The 10,579-nt window shown below is 41.0% G+C and overlaps 1 pseudogene; it reads left to right on the top strand.

Moving 5' to 3' along the window:
* Window positions 1-248: 248 nt before the first annotated feature.
* Window positions 249-971, top strand: LOC149159672 (protein DETOXIFICATION 16 pseudogene; annotated as a pseudogene).
* The last annotated feature ends 9,608 nt before the right edge of the window (window positions 972-10,579 follow it).

Below are 10,579 nucleotides of genomic sequence, written 5' to 3'. Positions count from 1 at the left end.
GTCTCTGAATTCTGGCTCATGGGTGATTGTGAAAGATGTACATACTAATGTGGGAGACTTGCAGGAGATGTTGTGTTGAATCCTCTAGACAAAGAATCTATTAAATGTTATAAGTAATGGAGTGTTTGATATTTGGGGATTGTCTTTTCACAATCTGTAACTTCTTTCACAAAGCGGGGCGCCACAATGGATTGAAAGATTTGAAAAATATTTATGATAAAGTTCATGTTCCCGGTTGTTGGGTATTGATGTTCAAAGTTGGATTAGGTAATAAAGGGGCTGCGCTTGCAAATAGCATTTCCAATTGGCTAAATGTGGCACTTCTATCAATTTATGTTAAATCTTCCCCTGCATGCAAGAAGACATGGACATCTTTCTCAAGGGAAGCTTTATATGACATTACAAACTTTCTTAAGCTTACTATTCTATCTGCAGTAATGCGTTGCTTGGAATACTGGTCTTTTGAAATGCTTGTTCTCTTCTCCGGTTTGTTGCCCAAGCCTGAATTTGAGATATCAGTTCTCTTCATCTGTCTTAGCACTCATGCAGTTGCATATATGATCCCCTTTGGCGTGGGTGCTGCTGTAAGTACACGAGTTTCCAATGAACTAGGAGCTGGACGCTCCCGCACTGCACAGTTATCAGTGTGTGTCGGGGTTTGTATGGCAGTCAATGAGGCTCTTATGATAAGATATATCTTATTCTCTATCAGAAATGTATGGGGCTATGTTTATAGCAATGAAGTAGAGGTAGATGAATGCATTTCAATCATGATGCCACTACTTGTACCCTCAACATTTATGGATGCCATCCAAGGTATTGCTAGAGGATGTGGATGGCAAACGTTGGGTGCCTATGCAAACCTTGGGGCATACTATGTGGTTGGCATGCCTATAGCTGTCATTTTAGCTTTTGCACTGCATGTTGGCGGCAGGGGACCTTCGGCGTTTGAGCACCTGTTCTGTTGCTAAGAACATTGCGCTAACAAAGGAAAATCTTATCAAAAATTTATCACTTCTGCACAGAAAAGGATATATGGGAGCACCCAAAAGAAGTTGATCAGAGCGCCTTCAGAAATTTCGCATTCATATTCCAAGGTATGCACTTGTGAACAGAGATTACCCCTATTATGAGTTGAACTACTTTGTGGAGTAAGGGATTTTGTTCAAAACCATGCATAGCGAATTATCAAGCCTTTTGTGGAAAAAACCAGTTTATGGAGATGATCACAGTGTCTATGGTTTAGTGGCCAATCTTCTGGCTTATCATATGTTTTCGAACCTCTTACACTATTATGGAGGATTGAACTCGCGTTATCAAAGGCAAACAGAGCGAAAACTGTAGAAGGACAATGGGATTTTCAAGAGCTAAGGCCGCTGCATTACTTGTATCTTTTTGTCCGACAATATCCATATGGCGGAGGCGAAGGCAGATATGAAAAATGTAGTTCTGAAAGAGTCCAAGTGCAATGTTTGAAGCATGAGATCACTAGAATAGTATGAACGCAATAGTATCAATGATTTGGTTGTCGCTAATTGAGTGACATCCTTGAATACTTGATCTGGTCATTAATTGTTTGTTTTCTTCAATTGAGTGAATCTCCAAAGGGGTAATGTAAATGCATTAATTCTCAAATGGTTCGTTGATTCATATACACCTGCGCCATCCGAACAGGGTTCTTTTCGTTCAAGACTTCCGTTCTGTCCTCGTATACTATCTGAGCAATCTGAGGATAAAAGTTAAATGTAAGTTAATGTGGACATCATGCACTTTTAAACAAGAACGAAATTTTAGGTCATTGGTTTGGCACCGACGTGAGTCATAATACAGATGGCGCTGAAGGAGTTAGGTTTAGCCTTTTGGCTGATCTATATACGTCCACGTCCTCGGTATCATGCTAAATCGAATCTTCATAACCGTGAATGATGTTAAGGGGTGCATAAGAACGGGCCTACAATTTATTTCTCCGGAGCCTACAGAATCGAGACAATTGGATGGCGGAGAATTCAAGTAGCAGACAACAAAACCAGTGAATCTCCATCTGGCGGTTCGTTTGCAACTCGTGCCTAACCTCATGATATCTTCCAAGCAGTAAATACTTTATCTGATGTGTTTTCTCAGAAAGGGAGTTCATTTGTTCATAATATATTACAGAGAAGATCTAGGTTGCTTTCAGAAGAAACAGATGGATCCTCGGCTTTACTTAATTCACCGGCTCATATCACAGCTCTGAAATTTGGGAATTAAATTAACCAAGTTCTTCATGGCCTAAAAAAAAACAGAGTCTCAAGAAGCGGAATATAAGTTTGCCCATGAAGAACTATATTTCCTCTGTTACTTACAATACCTTGTTGCTGGGAGAATTCAGACATCCAGCAGTTGAATGCCATGGTGTTGCACGAATGGTCAGAGGCTGTGCAATTTATATCAGAGAAGCTGGAGCACTTTGCTAAATAATGGTGACCGGAATATACTCTTTAAATGTTTTCCTTTCTGCGCCAGTTATGAGTCTTTTTATTTAAATTCATATTACAGTTTCAGGTGAAGATGATTTTTAGAGTTGGAAAGGGCTATTTTGTATTCAGTAAGTCGAAGGCCTTAGCTGCGCTAAATGGTATGAGGATGGAAAACTCAAACAAACTGGAAACGATCTATGGGCACTGAGTTGCACTTTATATCAAATGCTGTATGACATATCACCTTTTAAAGATGGCAGTGAGTGGCTCACATTCCAAAGGATCACCTCATTTGAAGATTTGAAGACAGCAAGGAATACTACACCGACTTTATGTTCCAGTTGGGATTTATGAAGCTTTTTATTGGTTTGATGCTAATCAAGTTGGCTGTGATATGTAATGGCAGAAGCAAGCTTCATCTTCTTCAAACTATTTAGGTTCCTAATAGCTGTACAAATGTCTGAAGAGATCATGGATCTAAGTAGAAAACGCTTCAAAGATACATAGGTTCTGTTTTGACATCTACAGCAGTTTCGTAGCGCGCTACGAAACTGCTGTAGAATGCCGTTTTGTGGAAAAACAATGAATTTTGATGATGAGGTCAGTTAATGGTAAAAGAAGGTCTCAAACTCAGGCAGGGAGATCATACATGGGTTTCATAACAACTCAAACAGTGACAGGTGTAGGTCTTGAAGGGAAAATAAAATATTTTGTTTATTTTCATAAAGTTTTCTAAAAGGCAATTTATGACCGAGCTACTAGGGTATTGGTGGAGTTACCAGAATGTTCGGTTGATACACCTGTTGGTCCTTAAAGTATCAAGATCATATAGCATATGGGGGTTATGCGTTGTTAATTGAAGGTTCAAAGAACTCGGAGTGTGGTCTTTAAATGATGAAGAGGAATGGTAGACAGGGGACCGTGGATGTAGGGTGATTAATTTTATCAATTAATAAGCTGCCTTACAGCTAGCATCCGAGACCAGCTTACTCGGTGATTGTTCCCTTAACATATCTTAGCTATAATGAAAATCATACAGCTGTCCAGCATCCAAGAAAGCATCAAGTCTGCGAGGAGAATGAAATTAGTATTTTAGTTGGATTAGGATTGTGTGTAATTTTAGTTCAGCATGTTTGTAATTAATGCAGTAGTTAAGAGCATGTAGGAAAAGTTAATAGCCACCTTCGAGGCTCCCCTCATGCTGGAGGAGGAAGCTCGAGGTGTTTGAGTTTGCTTGCCTATATATGGGCCAAGTTAGGATGTAAAAAGGGTTGGATTGTATATACAAAAACGGAGTTTTTTAGAGCTTATGAAAAGACTGTTACAGTAATGGCAAACAGGGTTTTTTCTTCCCAAGATTCTCAATGCATCTTTTTGTTCAAATGTGATGGTGGTTTAGTTTCTTAATGTTCTTTTTACAGCCTTGTTATGGTACAATCCCTCAGAATTCATATTATATGCTCTGACTTCCTGTGTGCTTGACAGGCTGTGGGTTTTGGTGAAGCATGTTTGAACATCACTCAGAATTCATTTTTTAATGCTCTGACTTCCTGTATGTTCAGCAGGCTTTGATTTAGGTAAATTATGTTTGAACCTTTGATGATGCAAAGAGCCTTGGCTTCTATGAGATGACTGTGATTTGGTTTATTAACTGTGAGAGACTCCATAGCCCAATGAAGACTAATTTGATGTATGTCCAACCAGCTATATTTTTATAAATGTGTGAAGAGTTAGCCCTCTAGTGTTTGAAGGATTTTGTCAAGAGTCGTGAGAGAGCCCTCTCTGATTAGGAAGGCTAATTCCTAATCTAAAGTATGGTCTGAAACAGTTACATGAGACCTTGCTTGGTTGCAGTCCCTAGTACTGGTTTTGTGATAACACACCGGTCACATCACCATGGTCCCATCACACCATCCACATTTGGGTAATGCTACCAATCCATCATGTCAGTGTCGCCGATATGTTCAAGAGAAGTCATTCAGAGAATTCACCTGTGTCTCACCCGCTACAATACATTTACACTTCATTCTTTCATGACCGCCACCCTGAACCTTATATCATCAGATCGTTTTCACCTCCATTAAAATCATTTGCTCCGTTCCGTGTCATTGATGTGGGATTCATTAAGGCCCTCCTGTGATGGATTGCTTCTTGTCGACATCAGCTCATTATCCAAGAAGTCGATTTAGGAACACCCCGTTCAGTACTTTGAAGCTTGCATGCCTCAATGGCAAGTTTCTCACTTCCGGTGACAGGTTTACATCAATGGCCTTCGACCGAAAGATTTTGTGTGGTGTTCGACGCCAAGTCCTTTATTCACACCATGTGAATTGTACTATACTACCTTGAGGGTCATTATCATTATCGGTGATTCCTCTCGCGCCTGTTAACAGCTTGCATCATTGGCTGGTAATCAGGCGATGTCTTTCCATGTTCGACTCCAGAACATCTCTCACATGGATAGACTTGTACTTCGAGTGAAGATCGAACAAGATTGAAGACCCCGGATCTAGTTTCATCCATCCGGGCTGTGATACATATTCAGGGAAATAAAGACATCAAATGTACATCATTGCTGCACAGATAATCATCTAATCAAAGGGATGATGGCTCTACCAGAATCATCAGTCTACACTCAGACGATTGTCTGTCCTATGCACATGAAAATGAATTTATAAAGCTGAGCATGGGAATGCCCGCCTCAGCTAGATCATGAAAATATTATGAAGATAATGTATTGTATTGTATCTTATTACTGGTCTCCTCCCAGCTTGAGAGAACTTCGGATCCTCATAATAAAGCATTTCGCCCGACATCAAAAGATTAACGACCTCATGCTTTAGGGGCAACTGTTATAGACATTTTTGGGCACTACAACCCCAAGCATGAAATTTCCATAAATCAAGGGCTCCTAAGTCCCTAAAAGTGTTGTTCTACCCCCTAAAGGAACAAGGTCAACTGATTACAGCTTCTCCCAGAAGTTCTCCATGAAAAATTGCTCAGAACTGGTCAAAACAGGATCATTTCAGCTGCTCCATAGGCAAAGTGTGTTGCATCTCACCTAAATACACTGTGTAGGTGCGTTGCATTTCAAAAAGCCCTTCTATGGGATGCGATGGGCAAGAAGTGACAAATGGGAGTGTCATTTTGCGAGGTGGAGAGGCATGGAAACTTCCAGAAACTTCTCCTGTAACACTTGCCTCTCTGAATTCGACCAAGGATGAGTAAGAGATCATCAATCTCCAAGTGGAAGCAAGAACTATCAGAGGGAAGACACTAATCAAATCACAAGTTGACTCATCTCCCTTACAGATATCTATATATGGATCCCTCATCCCAGAGATCCAGAGGCTGGAATTTTGCATATTGTAAGGAATTGCTGTTGGTTTCTTGAGACAACATCAGATTGTTGGGTGATATGAGCTTTGTATGAGGTGAAGAGGGGCTTCCTTGCTGAGAGGATGATGCTGGGTCAGAACAACTGGTTGTAACTCTCTTGGCTCTTTCTTGTTTATCAATAAAAGTTATTCAAGTTTTCCTCCATACTCTTGTGTCACTTATGTTTTATGCATTTGTATGGTCAATTTACATCTAATCCTTGATTTTTTATGATTATAGATCCATGTTCTTGTGTAGTGCTATGCTACTGTGATCTTACATGTACTTTGAGAAGCTGGGCGTGCAAGGGAACAAGTAGTGAAAGACTATCAAGAGAGAGAGAGGAATCGAACTAGGAGATTAGCGCAAGACAGAGGTTGGTCTTCTGTGTTCTTCTCTCATATATATTTCATAAAGGAAAAATGAAAGTAGCTTTACTTTGTTTGTTTCTAAGGCAACTATCGCACCTTAGTGGGATAAGTAGTTCTGTGTAGACACTTTTCCCTGTAACAATATCCATCTCAATATCATGCTCAACCAACTGCTCATTCATTTCACCCCTATGCTCAGCCACAACCTCAGTGGAATGCACCTCATCAGGGGTGGAGGCCCTAGTACAACTCTCCTCCCAATATTTTTCCTCCACCACCTGCTCAACTGCAACTATTGCCTCTTGCTCCACCAAGGCAACCCCAAATGCCTGCTCAACTGAACCTAAACCCGAATAACAGACAAGCTCAACAAGTATATAGTGGGGAACCATCATGCCCAACCTATGTTGTGGAGATTAAGGAGATTAACCTACGATTTGGGAAGGTTCTCCTAGATAGCCAACCTCCCCTTAAGGAGGATGAGGAAGATAAAGAGGAAAGTGAACTGAAAGCAATTCCACCCTTTCTTGAGAGATTATCTTGAACAACACAACCTACCCCAGAAGAAACTGAACTTTTGGGAGAATTGAAACAATTATGTGTAAAGATACCACTTCTCCAAGTCACAAAGAATGTGCCTATATACAACAAGATGATCAAAGAGATGTGCTTCAGGCATCCAGGTAGGTGCAAGAGAGATGCCCCAGCCATCAATGTCATAGGACAACTATCTGACCTGATGTTGGGGCAGATAATCTGTCTAAAGAATCTAGACCCTGGAAGCCCAGTAGTCGATGTCCACATCAATGGCACCATGATCCCCCATACGCTAATTTATTTGGGGGCTGCCATTAATGTGATGACCAAGGACACTATGCTCAAGCTCAGCCTCCAGGGCTCCCTGAGAAAGACCACAACAGTAATGCAGTTAGCAGACCGCTCCACCGTGATGACTGAAGGGATTATGGAAGATGTAATGGTATCCATTGATTCTTGGGAGTATCCTGATGATTTCCTGGTTCTCCAGCTGAAGGAAAAGCTCATTGGGTATCCTATCATCCTGCAAAGACCCTAGTTAGCTACTGCAGACGCCTACATTAGCTTTCGAGCTGGGAACATGACAATCAAGAATGGGCATATGTCCAAGTAGCTATTCCTATACCCTCCTACCCAACCTTTGTTAGAACATGAACTACCTCTCTGGTTGGAGGAGTAAGATGAGGATGAAGTCTATTCTGCACCACTGTGTGCAGTAGAAGCTGCCTGGGGGGGGGGGGCACAAACTGAGGATGATCTCATTGAAAACTTGATTCAGAATCCACCCCCTAGTATGTTGCCATTAGAAGAGATAGTGAAAGAAACATAAGACAATCCTTTAGTTCATTTTTGTGTGGCCGACTTGACCTCTCTCTGAGTTAAGAATATAGAGTTCGGCCCAAAAAGATCCTTGAAAATCAACTCATCTGTATCCACCTCTCAGGAGAAGGAACTGTGTAGCTTATTGGGAAACCATTTGGATGCCTTCGCTTGGAGCTATAAGGAGATGAAGTGAGTGCACCCTTTGGTCTGTACTCATCAAATCTACATTAAGGAAGATTGCAAACCAGTCAGGCAGCCTCAAAGGAGGATGAATCCAGCCCTTAAATACATTGTCAACGAAGAATTGCAAAAGTTACTAGATGCAAGATTCATCTACCCCATATCTGATAGTGAATGGGTCTCTCCTTTGGTGCTAGTGCCAAAGAAAAATGGTAAGTGGAGAATCTGTGTTGATTATTGGGAACTGAACAAGGCAACCAAGAAGAACCATTTTCCTTTGCCTTTCATAGATCCAGTGTTAGATGGTCTGGTGGGGAGAAAGTTTTTCTCCTTCTAGATGGGTTTAGCGGGTACAATCGTATCCAAATTAGCCCAGAAGACCAAGACAAGGCCACTTTCACTTGTCCTTGGGGTACCTTTGCATATCGGGTCCTTCCTTTTGGTTTGTGCAATGCTCCCGCCACTTTCCAAAGAGAAGTATTGAGTATATTCTCTGAACTAGTTCATGATGTAGTGGAAATATATATGGATGATTTTACTCCTTATCGTTCTAACTTCCAGGAAGCTTTGTCTAACTTGGGAAAAGTTTTGGACAAGTGTATTGAAATGAATGTGTCCCTCAGCCCAGAAAAGTGTGAATTCTTTATGACTGAAGGGACTGTGCTAGGTCATGCAATCTCTTAGCAAGGATTACAGGTGGACCCCAACAAAATTTGCATCATCCAAAGGGTCCCACCTCCTCAAAAGGTGAGAGATGTCCAAAGTTTCCTAGGCTTAGTGGGATATTATAGAAGATTCATTAAAGATTTTAGTAAGCTAGCATCTCCATTGTTTGGTATTTTGGGGAAAGATGTCGAGTTCATATGGACTGACAATTATCAAGAAGTCCTAGATACCTTGAAAGGTAAACTTGTGGCTGCCTCAATTTTGAGAGATCCAAACTGGGTCCTACCTTCCCACATTCACATGGATGCCTCGAACAAAGAAATAGGAGTAGCCTTAGGGAAAATTGATGAAAAGTTACCTTATGCCATATGCTTTATAAGTAAAAATTTGTCAAAGGCAGAGTTGAACTACACAGTAACCGAGAAGCAACTCCTAGCTGTAGTACATTCCTTAAATAAATTCAGACATTACATCATAGGCTATCAAACCTTTGTACACACTGATCATGCTACAATTAGTTATTTAATGAACAAACCGGATGTGAATGCTCGCACTATTAGGTGGTTTCTTTTATTGCAGAAGTTTGATCTAACCATTGTTGATAAGCTTGGTAAGGAAAATGTTGTTGCTGACTTTTTGTCTAGAATAAATCTTCCTGTAGATGAAGAAGGCATGGTGGATGATCGGATGCTAGATGAACACCTATTCGTTAGCTCAGTACTCTCTCCATGGTTTGCTGATATAGTGAATTACTTGGTTTTAGCACAATTCCCGCCACACCTGTCCTCAAAAGTGAAGAGCAAGATCGTGAGGAAAAGTGCCCCTTTCACTTGGATTGGGGACAATCTCTTCAAACTTGGCCCAGATCAGGTTTTGAGAAGATGTGTCAGGGAGGAGGAAGTTTTTGACATTCTCCTGACCTGTCATGATGGGCCCTGTGGAGGCCATTTTTCAACAAAGAGGAATGCCTTCAAAATTCTACGAGTAGGTTACTATTGGCCCACTCTTCATCAAGATGTGAGGAGATATATTAGCCAATGTGATCGGTGTCAAAGGATGGGGAAACCTACTCCAAAGGATTAGATGCCCTTGCAGCCTCAAGTGACTTTTGAGCCATTTGAGAAGTGGGGCATGGACTTTATGGGTCCTATCGACCCTCCTTCAAACTAGAAAAAATACGTCATTGTGTGCACCAATTATCTAACAAAATGGGTAGAGACAAAGGCAATCAAGGCAGCAACTAAAGAAAAAGTAGCTGATTTTTTAAGAGAGAACATATTCTATAAGTTCGAGTATCCAAGAGAACTGGTTACAGACTAGGGCAGTCAGTTCACCTCCAATCTGATTGAAGACCTGCTCATCCATCATAAAATGAAGCACAAGACTTCCACCCCCTACCATCCACAAGCCAATGGACAGGTGGAAGTCACCAATAGAGATTTGGAGGGAATTTTGACTAAGGTAGTGAGTAGCAGCAGGAAAGATTGGGCAGATCAATTGGTTGAGGCCACTTGGGCCTACAACACCACTTGAAGGCCACCACAGGATTCACACCCTATGAGTTGTTCTATGGAAAGAAGGCTCTGCTGTCAATAGAATTTGAATACAATACACTAACAATGGCAGCTCAACTAGGCCTAGATCTCATCCATGCACAAAGCGAATGATTACTCCAGCTTAATGGATTGGATGAACAGAGATTGCAGGCCCTTCTCCACACAGAAGTAATCCAGCTGCAGAGGAGGATATGGCACGACAGAAGCATCAAGGAGAAACAATTCCAAGAAGGAGATTGGGTGCTGCTGTATGACTCAAGGTATAAAGATTTCAAGGGCAAGATGTGGACAAGATGGCTAGGACCATACATTATAGAAAAATGCAATGACAATGGCTCAGTTCTAATTATGATTATTGATGAGGAAGCCATCCCCATGCTTGTCAATGGGCATAGGTTGAAAATCTACAAGAAGCCCCTCTCCAAGAAATAATTCATTGAAGAGCTGAGTAAAACAGTGTTGGTCATGGAGCAAACCTCTGCCTCCACTCTACCCACTCATTAATATATATATATATATATATATATATATATATATATATATATATATATATATATAATAAGGACGCCTGTGAAAACCTCTATGAGGCACTTGAGTCCCATACTAGGGCTAA

The sequence above is a fragment of the Pinus tabuliformis genome, chromosome 5_2, assembly GCF_031772625.1.
Source record: "Pinus tabuliformis cultivar Carrire ecotype Pingquan chromosome 5_2, CPIR1, whole genome shotgun sequence".
In the NCBI taxonomy this organism is placed as follows: domain Eukaryota; kingdom Viridiplantae; phylum Streptophyta; class Pinopsida; order Pinales; family Pinaceae; genus Pinus; species Pinus tabuliformis.
The sequence above is the reverse complement of the archived record's forward strand: the minus strand, read 5'-3'. Positions and strand labels throughout refer to the sequence as shown.